Raw genomic sequence first — 17840 nt, 5'->3', positions numbered from 1 at the left:
TCCAAAAGATTCATGAGATTGAAAAGCATGTTCTTCTTGCATCACAAGGAATCTTGACTCGAATTCACTTTGTTTGTTCATTATTCTTAGCTCCCTTTCTTCTTGTGCTTGTTGGTTTTTCATGTACAGAGAATGGTATTCCTCTTGCCTTTCTTGGATTCTTGTGTACTGTTGTGACAATCTTCCTATTGCTTCTTGCATTTGAGTCATATCCATATTGCCATGTGGGAAAAAGGGTGGTTGTTCCTCCTCCTCTTGTGGCTCTTCTTCTATGTGTGGCTCATCTTCTTCCATTGGTTCTTCTCTTTCCCTTGTTCCATGTGGTCTTCGGCCTTGATGTGCTTCAAGGGGCATCATCATTCGTTCAATGGTTATGGGCATGCCTTGGCTTAACCACATTGGATTCTCCTCTTCCATTGGAACTTTAGCCTTTGCACACAACCTCCAAATGGTACTCGGATAGTACAACCAAGATCCGGCCGAATTCTTTTCAGCCATCTTTTGAATGTCTTTTGCAAGGATTTCATGAACTCTTATCTCTCCTCCCACAATGATGCAATGCAGCATCACGGCTCTCTCCCTGTTAACTTCTGAGGTGTTCACTGTGCCCAGAATTGATCTTTTCATTAACTCATACCATCCTTTTGCTTCCGGGGTGAGGTTACATCTCTTCAGGTACTTATATCTGTTCTTGTTATCTCCTTCCCACTCTGAGTTCTCCAAACAAATGTCTCTCGCAATCTCCTCATAATCCTGATCCTCATTCAATCTTTGTTGGTATCCCGGTTCATCAAAGCGGACTGACTTTAGTTTCAAGACCTTCTTGATTGCATCCGGGCTAAAGTCTACTTCCACCCCCCGCACATAGCTCTTGTACGTTGGGGGCTCACGCATGTCAAGCCTTGGGACATTTGCATAGAACTCTCTTATGATATTAGCATTGATTCGGATGGCTGGTGATGCAAGTTCCTCCCACCTCCTCTTCCGAATTTTGTCCTTCATTTCTTGACATCCATCATCCGGCAACAAGAATGGAATTTCAGGATAGATTCTTTTCTCGTTCATCCATTGAATTTGCATTTGATGAAACCAAGACTTGAATCTCCGTTGGTCATATTCATGTGTGTCTTCCTCTGATGTTAAATGCTGAAGCTTGGCTGGGCATTGGCCATGTCTAGTATTTTGGACTGGAGCTTTCATTGAAAGCTTGGCTGGCTAGTGAGCCATGTCTAATTCCTGGACTGAAGCTTTAGACTAAGAATGCAAGATTCCTGGAATTCATGTTAAAAATTTTGGAATCCTTATTTTTTCTTTTTCATATAATTTTCGAAAAAAATCCAAAAAAATTAGAAAATCATAAAAATCAAAAATATTTTTCTGTTTCTTGTTTGAGTCTTGAGTCATGTTATAAGTTTGGTGTCAATTGCATGTGCATCTTGCATTTTTCGAAAATTCTCATGCATTCATGGTGTTCTTCATGATCTTCAAGTTATTCTTGGTAAGTCTTCTTGTTTGATCTTGATGATTTTTTGTTTTGTGTCTTTTCATGTTTTTCATATGCATTCTTGAATTCTTAGTGTCTAAGCATTAAAGAATTCTAAGTTTGGTGTCTTGCATGTTTTCTTTGCATTAAAAATTTTTCAAAATTGTGTCTATGATGTTCATCTTGACATTCATAGTGTTCTTGGTGTTCATCTTGACATTCATAGCATTCTTGCATGCATCACATGTTTTGATCTAAAAATTTCATGCATTGCATCTCTTTAGTGTTTTTTTCTCTCATCATAAAAATTTCAAAAAATAAAAAAATATCTTTCCCATTTTCTCTCATCAAATTCGAAAATTTGGATTGACTTTTTCAAAAAATTTTAAATCAAATTGTTTCTCATGAGTCAAATCAAATTTTCAATTTGAAAATCTTATCTTTTTCAAAATCTTTTTCAAAAATTAAATCTTTTTCAAAATTCTTAGTTATTTTCAAAAATTCCAAAAATATTTTTCAAAAATCTTTTTCTTATTTTTATATCAAATTTTTGAAAATAACATAATCAATTAATGTTTTGATTCAAAAATTTGAAGTTTGTTACTTGCTTGTTAAGAAAGATTCAAACTTTAAGTTCTAGAATCATATCTTGTGATTTCTTATGAATCAAGTCATTAATTGAGATTTTAAAAATCAAATCTTTTTCAAAACTAATTTCTAAAATATCTTCTTATCTTACCTTTTTCAAAAAGTTGGTTTCAAAATATCTTTTCTAACCTCCTAACTTCTTATCTTTTCAAAATTTGTTTCAACTAACTAACTAACTTTTTGTTTGTTTCTTAACTTTTTCAAAACTACCTAACTAACTCTCTCTCTCTCTAATTTTCGAAAATATCTTCCCTCTTTTTCAAAAATTTCTTTTTAATTAACTAATTATTCTTATTTTTATTTTTGATTTTAAAAATTTTCGAAAAATACTAACATTTTTCAAAAACCATTTTCGAAAATCACTAACCCTTTTTCAAAAATTATTTTCGAAAATTCTCCCTCTCCCATCTTATTCTATTTATTTATTCATCTACTAACATCTCATCTCACATCTCAACCCTCCTCACAGTTGTGTTTCTTCCACTATATTACATTCTTTGTCTCCCCCTCTTCTTCTACTCACACAGGGATCCCTGTACTATGGTATAAAGGATCCATATTATTATTATTATTATTTTCTGTGCCCTCTTCTTTGTCATATGAGCAGGAGCAAGGATAAGAACATTCTTGTGGAAGCAGATCCAGAACCTGAAAGGACTCTGAAAAGGAAACTAAGAGAAGCTAAAATACAACAATCCAGAGATAACCTTTCAGAAATTTTCGAACAGGAAGAGGAGATGGCAGCCGAAAATAATAATAATGTAAGGAAGATGCTTGGTGACTTTACTGCACCTAATTCCAATTTACATGGAAAAAGCATCTCCATTCCTGCCATTGGAGCAAACAACTTTGAGCTGAAACCTCAATTAGTTTCTCTGATGCAGCAGAACTGCAAGTTTCATGGACTTCCATCTGAAGATCCTTTTCAGTTCTAAACTGAATTCTTGCAGATATGTGATACTGTTAAGACTAATGGAGTAGATCCTGAAGTCTACAGGCTCATGCTTTTCCCTTTTGCTGTAAGAGACAGAGCTAGATTATGGTTGGATTCTCAACCCAAAGACAGCCTGAACTCTTGGGATAAGCTGGTCACGGCTTTCTTAGCCAAGTACTTTCCTCCTCAAAAGCTGAGCAAGCTTAGAGCTGATGTTCAAACCTTCAGACAGAAAGAAGGTGAATCCCTCTATGAAGCTTGAGAAAGATACAAACAGTTGACCAAAAAGTGTCCTTCTGACATGCTTTCAGAATGGACCATCCTGGATATATTCTATGATGGTTTATCTGAGCTATCAAAGATGTCACTGGACACTTCTGCAGGTGGATCCATTCATCTAAGGAAAACGCCTGCAGAAGCTCAAGAACTCATTGACATGGCTGCTAATAACCAGTTCATGTACACTTCTGAAAGGAATCCTGTGAGTAATGGGACGCCTATGAAGAAGGGAGTTCTTGAAGTTGATACTCTGAATGCCATATTGGCTCAGAATAAAATATTGACTCAGCAAGTCAATATGATCTCTCAGAGTCTGCATAGAATGCAAGCTGCATCCAACAGTACTCAAGAGGCTTCTTATGCAGAAGAAGCTTATGATCCTGAGAACCCTGTAATAGCAGAGGTAAATTACTTAGATGAACCTTATGGAAACACCTATAACTCATCATGGAAAAATCACCCCAATTTCTCATGGAAGGATCAAAAGCCTCAACAAGGCTTTAATAATGGTGGAAGAAACAGGTTTAACAATAATAAACCTTTTCCATCATCCACTCAGCAACAGACAGAGAACTCTGAACAAAATGCTTCTAATTTAGCAAATCTAGTCTCTGATCTATCTAAGGCCACTGTGAGTTTCATGAATGAAACCAGGTCTTCCATTAGAAATTTGGAAGCACAAGTGGGCCAGCTGAGTAAAAGGATCACTGAAATCCCTCCAAGTACTCTCCCAAGCAATACAAAAGAGAATCCAAAAGGAGAGTGCAAGGCCATTGACATAAGCACCATGGCCGAACCCAAAGAGGGAGAGGAAGACGCAAATCCTAAGGAGGAAGACCTCCTGGGACGTCCAGTGATCAATAAGGAGCTTCCCTCTGAAGAACAAAAGGACTCTGAGGCTCATCTAGAGACCATAGAGATTTCATTGAACCTCCTTATGCCCTTCATGAGCTCTGATGAGTATTCCTCTTCTGAAGAGAATGAGGATGTTACTGAAGAGTAAACTGCCAAGTTTCTTGGTGCAATCATGAAGCTGAATGCCAAATTATTTGGCATTGATACTTGGGAAGTTGAACCTCCCTTGTTCATCAATAAACTAAGTGATCTGGATCAACTGACATTGCCTTAGAAGAGACAGGATCCTGGAAAGTTCATAATACCCTGTACCATAGACACCATGATCTTTAAGGCTCTATGTGACCTTGGTTCAGGAATATGATGACAAGTCATCATAGTCTAGTTTTACTAGCCTTTTTCTTTGTTTTTCATTTGGTTTATGCACTTTCTTGCACTCTAAGTAAGTAATTTGGAATGAAAATGCATGACTTCTTTGAATCAAACAACCACCATGAAATTGATGCTAAATCATGAGGTTTAAGCTAAATTTAATTGATTTTTAATGATTAATAGACCTTGTGAATTTGGTGATACTTTGATTGGTTGTTTTGATTAATTGTAGGTGAAGAAAAGAAGAAAAGAAGGAAGCGTGGCCTAAGAAGCGTGGCTCAAAGGAGAAAAAGTGTGGCCAAGAAAGGAGGAAGTGTGGTGCAACAAAACCATGAAGCTCTCTCCAAAGATCACTAAGTGAGCGCTACACTTGCTTCCAGGAGACCAAGGCACAAAGCTCAGCTCACTTTGTGAGCTGAGCACAACACAAGGCCAAGAAATAGGGAAATGAGGAACCAAGCTCAGCTCACAAAGTGAGCATTATCGAGAGCATTGAGGAAATAATTCAAAGAAAATGATTTGCAAATGCATGCTCCAAGACTTGAACTCATGACCAAGGGGGATGGGAGAGGCGCTACTCACTAAGGAAAATAAGCAAAAAATGGCCAAATGCACTCCTCAAGGTTCGAACTCACCACCATGAGGAAACAAGGAAGCAAGGCATCACAAGAAAACTAAGGAAAAGCTCCAGCGAATGCTTCCTCCAAGTTTCGAACCAAGGACCCTTCCTTGGATGCACCAAAGCTCAGCTCACAAAGTGAGCAGAGCGCTATCCATGGGCACATGCAACACATCTTGACACGGCCTGGAAAAGAGTGGAGTGCGTATGACACGGTCCTGGGCAGCACAAGGCGCGCACAAATTGGCACCAAGACACTAGCGCTCAGCTCACAAAGTGAGCTGAGCTCTCCCCTGATGCTTCCCAACCAGCAAGACACGCTATGCAAGGCACAAAGCTCAGCTCACTTTGTGAGCTGAGCATTCCCCTGGGAGATGCATTTGGGCTGAAATTGAAATTTAAAATTCCAACTTACTTCATTCCTTCACCAAATCAAAAGCCCATCCAAATTCCAATATCCAAGAATAGAAAGTGTATAAATAGGAGTTAGTTCGATGTAATTAGGGAGCTGAATTTTATTTTGAATTTTTCTTTGAACTTTCATTTTTCATTTTTGAGCTTTTGTTTTTGAGTTTAGATTTCAGAGAACTTGGAAGGAGAATTGATCTCTCTTCTTCTTGGTTCTTGCTTGAACACTCTTTTATTTCCTTGCTTTGGATCTTGGGTGGAGAATTGAAGAACTTCTGTTTCAATCTCACCTTGAGATCTTGTTTTAATTTTCTGCATAATTGAATTCCAATTTCCCTTTACTGCTTCTTCTTCTACAATTTCTGCAATTCACTTTTCTTCATTTCTCTTGCAATTGTTCTTGTTGGATCAAGGAAGGATTTGAGATCTAGAATTGTTATCTAGTCTCTTCCACTCCTGAGATCTTCAACCTCTTTTACTTTGCTACAAATTAAGCACTGCTTTCTTGCTTTTAAATTCTTCAAGTCATTTTACTTTTCTGTTAAGATCCACTTCACTGCACTTAGATTTTCTCTTTTATGTTTAATGCAATTTAGTTGTTCTTGTTCAGATTCTGCAATCCTAATTTCCAATTCCTTTTATGATTCAAGCAATTTACATTTTTTGCACTTTAAGCTTCAGCCATTTACATTTCTTGCAATCTAAGTTTCTGCAATTTATATTACTTGCACTTTAAGAATCTGCTTCTTTACTTTCCTGCTCTTTAATTTACTGCACTTTACCTATCTCCCTTTATATTTCAAGCAATTTAGTTTCTGCAAAACACAAATCACTCAACCAAAACTTGATTCGCTTGACTAAATCAACCACTAAACAAAAATTTCTCAATCCTTCAATCCCTGTGGGATCGACCTCACTCATGTGAGTTATTATTACTTGATGCGACCCGATACACTTGCCGGTGAGTTTTGTGTTGGATCGTTTTCCACACATCAGAATAAACCTCATGCCCCTCTCTTTAATAGAGAAACTGGGAATCTATGGGGTGCAAGCTGCTAAAATCTCATTAGAGATGGCAGACAGTTCAAGAAAACAGGCTTATGGACAAGTAGAGGACGTGTTAGTAAAGGTTGAAGGCCTTTACATCCCTGCTGATTTCATAGTCCTGGATACTGGAAAGGAAGAGGATGAATCCATCATCCTAGGAAGACCTTTCCTGGCCACAGCAAGAGCTGTGATTGATGTTGACAGAGGTGAAATAGTCCTTCAATGGAATAAGGACTCCCTTGTGTTTAAAACTCAAGGATCTCCCTCTGCAACCATGGAGAGGAAGCAGAAAAAGCTTCTCTCAAAGCAGAGTCAACCAGAGCCCCCACAGTCAAACTCTAAGTTTGGTGTTGGGAGGCCACAACCAAACTCTAAGTTTGGTGTTGAACTCCCATATCCAAACTCTAAGTTTGGTGTTGGAGAGTCTCAACAAAGCTCTGCACATCTATGAGGCTCCATGAGAGCCCACTGTCAAGCTATTGACATTAAAGAAGCGCTTGTTGGGAGGCAACCTAATTTTTATTTATCTAACTATATTTTTCTTAGTTATATGTCTTTGTAGGTTCATGATCATGTGGAGTCACAAAATAAATATAAAAAAATTGAAAACGGAATAAAAAACAGCAGAAGAAAAATCACACCCTGGAGGAGCATCTGTCTGGCGTTCAGCGCCAGAACAGAGCATGGTTCTGGCGCTAAACGCCCAAAATGGGCAGCTTCTGGGCGCTGAACGCCAGAACAGGCATGGTTCTGGTGTTCAACGCCAGAAATGGCACACAAATGGGCGTTGAACGCCCAAAATGGCCACCAACCTGGCGCTGAACGCCCAGAGTTGTGTGCAAAGGCATTTTTACATGCCTAATGGGTGCAGGGATGTAAATCCTTGAACACCTCAAGATCTGTGGACCCCACAGGATCCCCACCTACCTCCACTCACTTCTTCTCACCACTTTCTTTCACACAACCCCATAAACACTCTTCCCCAAAAACCCTTCACCAATCACCTCAAACTCTCTTCCCCATCACCTCTTCACCACTCACATCCATCCACTCTTCCCCATAAACCTACCTCATAAACTCCACTTACCTTCAAAAATTCAAAACCAATTTCCCACCCAAACCCACCCATATGGCCGAAACCTTTCCCCCCTCCCTTCCCTATATAAAGCCCTCCATTCTTCATCAAATTCACACAACACACCCCTCTACACCCTTCTTGGCCGAAACACTCCCCACTCTCCCTCTCCTCCATTTCTTCTTCTTCTTCATCTATTCTTTCTTTTATTGCTCGAGGGCGAGCAAAATTCTAAGTTTGGTGTGGTAAAAGCATAAGCTTTTTTTTTTCCATTACCATTGATGGCACCTAAGACCGGAGAATCCTTTAGAAAGGGGAAAGGGAAGACAAAAGCTTCCACATCCGAGTCATGGGAGATGGAAAGGTTCATCTCCAAAGCCCATCAAGACCACTTCTATGATGTTGTGGCCAAGAAGAAGGTGATCCCTGAGGTCCCTTTCAAACTCAAAAGAAATGAGTATCCGGAGATCCGACATGAAATTCAAAGAAGAGGTTGGGAAGTTCTAACAAATCCCATCCAACAAGTCGGCATCCTAATGGTTCAAGAGTTCTATGCTAATGCATGGATCACCAAGAACCATGATCAAAGTAAAAACCCGGATCCAAAGAACTATGTTACAATGGTTCGGGGGAAATACTTAGATTTTAGTCCGGAGAATGTGAGGTTGGCGTTTAACTTGCCCATGATGCAAGGAGATGAATGATGTGCGGAAAACGATCCGACACAAAACTCACCGGCAAGTGCACCGGGTCGCATCAAGTAATAATAACTCACGGGAGTGAGGTCGATCCCACAGGGATTGAAGGATTGAGCAATTTTAGTTTAGTGGTTGATTTAGTCAAGCGAATCAAGATTTGGTTGAGAGATTTGTGATTTGCAGAATTTAAATTGCATAGAAAATAAAGGGGATGGGTAATTTGCATGAAATTAAAGAGAACTGAAATGTAAAATGCTAAATCTTAAAGAGCAAGAAATTAAATGGCAGAAACTTAGAACACAAGAAATGTAAATTACAGAATCTTAAAGTGCAAGAAATGTAAATGACTTGAATTGTAAAGGGAATTGGGAATTGGATTTGCAGAAATTAAACAAGGAAGAGTAAAATCCAACACACAGAAGAGTAGAAGATGCCTTGGGTTGAATCGGATCTAAAACAGAAATATAAAAGAGCTTGAAAAGCAGTAAACAGAGAAATTGAGAATGGGAATCCAGATCTCAGGACTCAAGAGACTAGATAACCAAGTCTAGATCTCAATGCCTTCCTAGATCCAACAAGAACAATTGCAAAGGAAATGTAAATTGCAGAGAAAGTAGAAGAAGAAGCAATTAACAGAATCTGAAATTCAATGATGCGGAAAATTAAACAAGATCCCAAGGTGAGATTGAAACAGAATTTCTTCAATTCTCCACCCAAGATCCGAAGCAAGAAAAGTAAAGAGTATTCAAGCAAGAACAAAGAAGAAGAGAGATCAATTCTCCTCCCCAAAATTCTCCTGAATTAAAACAACAATGCCAAAATGTAAAGGTGAGCTCTCTACAAAACTACCAATTCAAAACCGAAAAGAAAAGCTCTCTGAAAACTCTCTATGAAAACTAAAGGAAAAGCTCCCTCAAAAACTTAAATCCTAAGCTATTTATACACTTTCTCCAAATGGTCTTCAAGCTTTGAATTGGGCCTTTGCTCTTGATGGAATTGGGTTGATAGAGGCCTTGGTTGATTGCTTTTGGAGTTGGAGAGAGAACCGAAGTGAACCGGGTTGGGAATTATAAAAGCTTGAGTAAAAGTTTGAGTAAAAGTTTGAGGCAAACTTTTACTCAAACTTTTTACATCAGCTGCCCCATTCTTGCTGCTACCAATGTTTGAGCTAAAGTTTGGGGTCAAACTTTTGCTCAAACGTTGGCCCCCTTTTGCACACTCATGGCGCCAACGTTTGCCAAAAAGTTTGAGGCAAACGTTGGCGCAAACTCTTTGTCTCCAGGGTGTTGATTTGTGATGCCAACGTTTGCCAAAAAGTTTGAGGCAAACGTTGGCGCAAGCTTTTTTCCCAAAAGTTTGAGCTAAAGTTTGAGGCAAACTTTTGCTCAAGCTTTTTGTTCCCTGGGGTGTTTTCACTTATTTCGAAAGTTTGAGCTAAAGTTTGAGGCAAACTTTTGCTCAAACTTTTTGTTCTCTCTTGCTCCTAGCCATTCCTTCTTGCTTCAACCTTTCTCCAAGCTTTCTTCACCTATCATTAATCAACCAAACACATCAAAGCTATGCTCAAAATCATGAGATTGTCATTCTTTCATAATATGTGGCAATTATAGCATAAATCCTCATGAAATTGCATTAATTTATCTATGGTTGATTAAATCAAAGGAAACATGAAAATCTACCCAATTGGCTTGCTTGTGGCTCAAGAAAGTGCATAATTCAATTGAAAACAAAAGAAAAAGGCTAGTGAAACTAGGCTAAGATGACTTGTCATCAATGAACGCCCCTACACTAGAAGGGTCAACTTTAATCAAAGGTTGGACCAAGTCCTTATGGACATATGTGTAGAAGGAGCTCAATGGAAGATTGACTCCAAAGGCAAGCCGGTTCAACTAAGAAGATTGGACCTCAAGCCTGTAGCTAGAGGATGGTTGGAGTTCATTCAATGCTCAATCATTCCCACTAGCAACCGGTCTGAAGTTACTATAGACCGGGCCATCATGATCTATAGCATCATGATTAGAGAAGAGGTGGAAGTTCATGAGATTATACCTCAAGAACTCTACAAGGTGGCTGACAAGTCCTCCACTATGGCAAGGTTAGCCTTTCCTCACCTCATCTGCCACCTATGCAATTCGGCTGGGATTGACATAGAGGGAGATATCCTCATTAAAGAGGACAAGCCCATCACTAAGAAGAAGATGGAGCAAGCAAGAGAGCCCATTCATGGAGCTCAAGAGGCGTATGAAGCTCATCACCATGAGATCCCGAAAATGCCTCAAATGCACTTTCCTCCACAAAACTATTGGGAGCAAATCAACACCTCCCTAGGAGAATTGAGTTCCAATATGGGACAACTAAGGGTGGAACATCAAGAGCACTCCATCATGCTTCATGAAATAAGAGAAGATCAAAAAGCAATGAGGGAGGAGCAACAAAGACAAGGAAGAGACATAGAAGAGCTCAAGGACATCATTGGTTCCTCAAGAAGGAAACGCCACCATCACTAAGGTGGATTCATTCCTTGTTCTTATTTCTTCTGTTTTTCGTTTCTATGTTATGTGCTTATCTATGTTTGTGTCTTCATTACATGATAATTAGTGGTTAGTAACTTTGTCTTAAAGTTATGAATGTCCTATGAATCCATCACCTCTCTTAAATAAAAAATGTTTTAATTCAAAAGAACAAGAAGTACATGAGTTTCGAATTTATCCTTGAACTTAGCTTAATTATATTGATGTGGTGACAATGCTTCTTGTTTTCTAAATGTATGCTTGAACAGTGCATATGTCTTTTGAAGTTGTTGTTTAAGAATGTTAAATATGTTGGCTCTTGAAAGAATGATGACTAGGAGACATGTTACTTAATAATCTGAAAAATCATAAAAATGATTCTTGAAGCAAGAAAAAGCAGCAAAGAATAAAGCTTGCAGAAAAAAAAAATATAGCGAAAAAAAATAGAAAGAAAAAGAAAAAGCAAACAGAAAAAGCCAAAGCTCTTAAAACCAAGAGGCAAGAGCAAAAAGCCAATAACCCTTAAAACCAAAAGGCAAGGGTAAATAAAAAGGATCCCAAGGCTTTGAGCATTAGTGGATAGGAGGGCCTAAAGGAATAAAATCCTGGTCTAAGCGGCTAAACCAAGCTGTCCCTACCCATATGCTTGTGGCGTGTAGGTGTCAAGTGAAAACTTGAGACTGAGCGGTTAAAGTCAGGGTCCAAAGCAAAAAAGAGTGTGCTTAAGAACCCTGGACACCTCTAATTAGGGACTTTAGCAAAGCTGAGTCACAATCTGAAAAGGTTCACCCAATTATGTGTCTGTGGCATTTATGTATCCGGTGGTAATACTGGAAAACAAAGTGCTTAGGGCCACGGCCAAGACTCATAAAGAAGCTGTGTTCAAGAATCATCATACTGAACTAGGAGAGTCAATAACACTATTCAAAATCTGAAGTTCCTATAGATACCAATCATTCTAAACTTCAATGGATAAAGTGAGATGCCAAAACTATTCAAGAGGCAAAAAGCTATAAGTCCCGCTCATTTGATTGGATTTATGTTTCATTGATAGTTTGGAATTTATAGTATATTCTCTTCTTTTATCCTAATTGATTTTTAGTTGCTTGGGGACAAGCAACAATTTAAGTTTGGTGTTGTGATGAGCGGATAATTTATACGCTTTTTGACATTGTTTTTAGTATGTTTTTAGTAGGATCTAGTTACTTTTAGGGATGTTTTCATTAGTTTTTATGTTAAATTCACATTTCTGGACTTTACTATGAGTTTGTGTATTTTTCTGTGATTTCAGGTATTTTCTGGCTGAAATTGAGGGACTTGAGCAGAAATCAGATTCAGAGGTTGAAGAAGGACTGCTGATGTTGTTGGATTCTGACCTCCCTGCACTCAAAGTGGATTTTATGGAGCTACAGAACTTGAAATGGAGCGCTTCCAATTGCGTTGGAAAGTAGACATCCAGGGCTTTCCAGCAATATATAATAGTCCATACTTTAGCTAAGAATAGACGACATAAACTGGCGTTCAACGCCAGCTTTCTGCCCAAATCTGGCGTCCAGCGCCAGAAAAGGAGCCAAAACCAGAGTTGAACGCCCAAACTGGCACAAAAACTGGTGTTCAACTCCAAGAAGGACCTCTACACGTGCAACACTCAAGCTCAGCCCAAGCACACACCAAGTGGGCCCCGGAAGTGGATTTATGCATCAATTACTTACTTCTGTAAACCCTAGTAGCAAGTTTATTATAAATAGGACCTTTTACTATTGTATTAGGTGTCGTTTTAACCATCCTGGATTGTATTTTGATCTGGTGATCACGTTTTAGGGGGCTGGCCATCTCGGCCATGCCTGGACCTTTCACTTATGTATTTTTAACGGTAGAGTTTCTACACTCCATAGATTAAGGTGTGGAGCTCTGCTGCTCCTCAAAGATTAATGCAAAGTACTACTGTTTTCTATTCAATTCATCTTATTTCGCTTCTAAGATATTCATTCGTACTTCAATCTGAATGTGATGAACGTGACAATCATCATCATTCCCTATGAACGCGTGCCTGACAACCACTTCCGTTCTACCTTCGACTGAATGAGTATCTCTTAGATCTCTTAATCAGAATCTTCGTGGCGTAAGCTAGAATGATGGCGGCATTCAAGAGAATCCGGAAAGTCTAAACCTTGTCTGTGGTATTCCGAGTAGGATTCAATGAATGAATGACTGTGACGAGCTCCAAACTCGCGATTGCAGGGCGTTAGTGACAGACGCAAAAGGATAGTAAATCCTATTCCAGCATGATCGAGAACCGACAGATGAATAGACGTGCCGTGACAGGGTGCGTTGACCATTTTCACTGAGAGGATAAGATGAAGCCATTGACAAGGGTGATGCCTCCAGACGATTAGCCGTGCCATGACAGGGCATTGGATCATTTTCCCGAGAGATGACCGAAAGTAGCCATTGACAGTGGTGATGTATCACATAAAGCCAGCCATAGAAAGGAGTAAGACTGATTGGATGAAGATAGCAGGAAAGCAGAGGTTCAGAGGAATGAAAGCATCTCCATTCGCTTATCTGAAATTCCTACCAATGAATTACATAAGTATTTCTATCCCTATTTTATTATATTAAATTCGAAAACACCATTATCAATTTATATCTGCCTAACTGAGATTTGCAAGGTGACCATAGCTTGCTTCATACCAACAATCTCCGTGGGATTCGACCCTTACTCACGTAAGGTATTACTTGGACGACCCAGTGCACTTGCTGGTCAGTTACACGGAGTTGTGAACCGTGGTTTTGGCATCATGTTTTTGGCGCCATTTCCAGGGAAAGAAAGAGCAATGAACTTTACATAATTAAAGTGTAATCACGATTCCGCGTACCAATGCATTTTTGAAATATTGAGTGCAAACAAGTTTGGAGGGTATGGTGTTGTAAATGATCAAGCATCTTGATTATTGAGTTGCAGAAAAACTATACTAGACAGAAGGACAGATAGGGGTACAATATCACTTTTAATCACAGCAATATCTGATGATGAACAATACAACCTTTTGGAGTTTACTTGATGTTCTCTTCTTCATCATCATTGCTGGTCTTCACATTCCTCTTTCACCTCTTTGATTGATGATGCTAAATCTTCCAAAAGTTTGTATGGTGTTCTGCAGTGATATTGAAAGTTGCTTGTTCCCCAAGCACTTGAAAAATGGTTAGCATGCATAATTTATTTGTGGGCCTTTGAACTTACTTTGGTGTGGAAACACCAAACTTAGTACCTTGCCAATGGTTCTCATGCATCAGATTAACCATGTGTGGAACTCTTTTTCTTTTTCAAAAGTAGTGGAACTAAAAACTAGGAAACAGTAGAATAGTTAACTAGTTCATCTAAATACTTGAAGCTAGCATCATGCAGAAGGTAAGAATATATTTTATGATGGGATTCTGGTGAAACACCAAACTTAGAATCCTTCATTCTCCTTTATATTGTTTTGGTGTGTAACACCAAACTTAGCCTCTTGCAGTATAGATGAAGTTAATTAACCTTTTTATTAAAATAGCTATGAAAAGAGAACTACCTCAGGTTGGGTTGCCTCTGATGTGTGGAAAACGATCCAACACGAAACTAACCGGCAAGTGCACCGAGTCGCATCAAGTAATAAAACTCACGGGAGTGAGGTCGATCCCACAGGGATTGAAGGATTGAGCAATTTTAGTTTAGTGGGTGACTTAGTCTAGTGAATCAAGATTTGGTTGAGTGATTTTTAATTTGCAGAAACTAAATTGCATGAAAAGTAAAAGGGAAGAGGGACAATTGACAAGAAATTAAAGAGGGCAGAAAATAAAAGTGCTGAATCTTAAAGAACAAGAAATTAAATTACAGAAACTTAGATTGCAAGAAATGTAAATTGCAGAATCTTAAGATGCAAGAAATTTAAATAACTTGAATTGTAAAGGGAATTGGGATTTGGATTTGCATAAATTAAACAAGGAAAAGTAAAATTCAACAAACAGAATTGTAACAGATGGACTCAATTAAACCGGATCTTGAATGAAAATGAAAATAAGCTTGGCGTAGCAACGAAACAAGAAAATTGAAATTGAAAGCTGTAGATCTCAGGACTCAAGAGACTAGATAGCCAAGTCTAGATCTCATTGTCTTCCTAGATCCAGCAAGAACAATTGCAAAGAAAATGAAGAAAAGTAAATTGCAGAAATAGTAGAAGAAGAAGCAATTAACAGAAATGGAAATTCAATTATGCAGAAAATTAAACAAGATCTCAAGGTGAGATTGAAACAGAAGTTCTTCAATTCTCCACCCAAGATCCAAAGCAAGAAAAGTAAAGAGTGCTGAGCAAGAACAAGGAAGAAAAGAGATCAATTTTCCTTCCTAATTCTCTTGAATTCTAAAAAAACAATAATTCCAAAATGTAAAGGTGAGCTCTCTCTCTAAGTGTTCTCCAAATGCTAAAGGGAAGCTCTCAGAAAACTTAAATCCTAAGTTATTTATACACTTTCTTCAAATGGTCTTCAAGCCTTGAATTGGGCCTTTGCTCTTGATGGAATTGGGTTGATAAAAGCCTCTGTTGATTGCACTTGGAGTTGGAGAGAAACCCATTATGAATCGGGACATAAAGCACAAAAGCTTGAGTCAAAGTTTGAGGTAAACTTTGGCTCAAGCTTTTTATACCAGCCACCCCCTTTTGCTGCTATCCACGTTTGAGCTAAAGTTTGAGGTCAAACTTTAAGCCAAACGTGGATCACCTTGTATGCATGTGTGGCACCAACGTTTGCCAAAAAGCTTGAGGCAAACGTTGGCGCAAGCTTTTCTCCTCCAGGGTGTTGGTGTGTGGCGCCAACATTTGCCAAAAAGCTTGAGGCAAACGTTGGCGCAAGCTTTTGCTCCATCCAGGGTGAATTCAACTCTTCCAAAAGTTTGTTATTCTTTCATAATATATGACAATTATAGCACAAAATCTCATGAAATTGCATTAATTCATCCATGGTTGATTGAATCAAAGGAAATATGAAATTCTACCCAATTGGCTTACTTATGGCTCAAGAAAGTGCATAAAAACAATTGAAAACAAAAGAAAAAGACTAGTGAAACTAGGCTAAGATGACTTGTCATCACAACACCAAACTTAAAGCTTGCTTGTCCCCAAGCAAGAAAGGAGTTATGCTCAAAGGTTCTTTTAATTAAGACGGATTGAAGAATAACTTGTAAGGTCCTGTGAGTGAAGTGATTAAATGACAGTGGGGTGAACTCTAAATCATATGCTCATGCAAGGGCCTCAGTGCTTACTAGTCCTTACATATTGGGGGTCTTAGGTCCTAGGACTTTCATCCAAATGATATCATGGAGATCTCTCTATAGGTAATCACCTTGAAGCAGCTTATAGTTGCTGTGCTTTGGCCTTGACTCTAAGTGTCATGTCTCAAAGCGGCTCTTTAGATAAGCTTTCAATCAATACTCCTAAACCAGTTGGTTTTAAGGTATTAGGTGTTAAAGCACCCCTAAATATTTACTTACTCAAGCCTCTCTCTTTGACACAATTCGACCACAAGCATTTACTAGGATAACAACTCTTTGAATTCTTGTTTCTTTTCTTCTTCTCTGCCTAGTAATTGATGCTCAGAGCCTTGGGCCATGTTCTTTTTGTTTTTGTATTTTCTTTATTTTCTTTTGTTTTGTTTGTTGCTTCTTGGATCAATAAATGTTTGAGAATCTCCACAACACTTCTTTGAACTCTATGTCCCGCCTATGAGCTCCCATGCAAGTTTTCATAAGCATGCAACCTCAATACATGATTATACAACTAGAACCACCACTTTTCCTAATCTTTTGCTTGCCTCAAAATTGTTTAATTCCTTAATCCTTCTTTTCAAAGAACTTTCATGTGATGCATTTTTGAAATATTGAGTGCAAACAAGTTTGGAGAGTATAGTGTTGTAAATGATCAAGCATCTTGATTATTGAATTGCAGAAAAACTATACTAGACAGAAGGACAGATAGGGGTATAATATCACTTTTAATCACAGCAATATCTGATAATGAACAATACAACCTTTTGGAGTTTACTTGCTGTCCTCTTCCTCATCATCATTGCTGGTCTTCACATTCCTCTTTCACCTCTTTGATTGATGATGCTAAATCTTTCAAAATTTTGTATGGTGCTCTGCAGTGATATTGAAAGTTGCTTGTTCCCCAAGCACTTGAAAAATGGTTAGCATGCATGAATTATTTGTGGGCCTTTGAACTTACTTTGGTGTGGGAACACCAAACTTAGTACCTTGCCAATGGTTCTCATGCATCAGATTAACCATGTGTGAAACTCTTTTTCTTTTTCAAAAGCAATAGAACTAAAAACTAGGAAACAGCAGAATAGTTAACTAGTTCGTCTAGATGCTTGAAGCTAGCATTATGCAGTAGGTGAGAATATATTTTATGATGAAATTTTGGTGAAACACCAAACTTAGAATCCTTCATTCTCCCTTAGATTGTTTTTGTGTGTAAAACCAAACTTAGCTCCTTGCAACATAGATAAAACTAATTAACCTTTTTATTGAAATAGATATGAAAAGATAGTTACCTCCGGTTGGGTTGCCTCCCAACAAGCGCTCTTTTATTGTCACTAGCTTGACATTTTTCATCCTCGGATCATGGAAGTTGAGGCTTCTGTTGCCTTTGGTTTCCTCCTCACACTATGGGCTTCTGGTACGCGGAATCGTGATTACACTTTAATTATGTAAAATTCATCGCTCTTTCTTTCCCTGGTAATGGCGCCAAAAACATGATGCCAAGACCATGGTTCACAACTCCGTGTAACTAACCAGCAAGTGCACTGGGTCGTCCAAGTAATACCTTACGTGAGTAAGGGTCGAATCCCACGGAGATTGTTGGTATGAAGCAAGCT

General features: G+C 38.5%; 1 non-coding gene across 1 annotated transcript; it reads right to left on the bottom strand.

Moving 5' to 3' along the window:
- Positions 1–3264: 3264 nt before the first annotated feature.
- LOC148571169 (small nucleolar RNA R71) lies at positions 3265–3372 on the bottom strand. The gene has a single exon (XR_015908591.1). It is a non-coding gene; the product is annotated as a small nucleolar RNA R71 (small nucleolar RNA).
- Between the last annotated feature and the right edge of the window lie 14468 nt (positions 3373–17840).

The sequence above is a fragment of the Arachis ipaensis genome, chromosome B3 (genome assembly GCF_059453495.1).
Source record: "Arachis ipaensis isolate K30076 ecotype BB chromosome B3, ASM5945349v1, whole genome shotgun sequence".
In the NCBI taxonomy this organism is placed as follows: domain Eukaryota; kingdom Viridiplantae; phylum Streptophyta; class Magnoliopsida; order Fabales; family Fabaceae; genus Arachis; species Arachis ipaensis.
The sequence above is the reverse complement of the archived record's forward strand: the minus strand, read 5'-3'. Positions and strand labels throughout refer to the sequence as shown.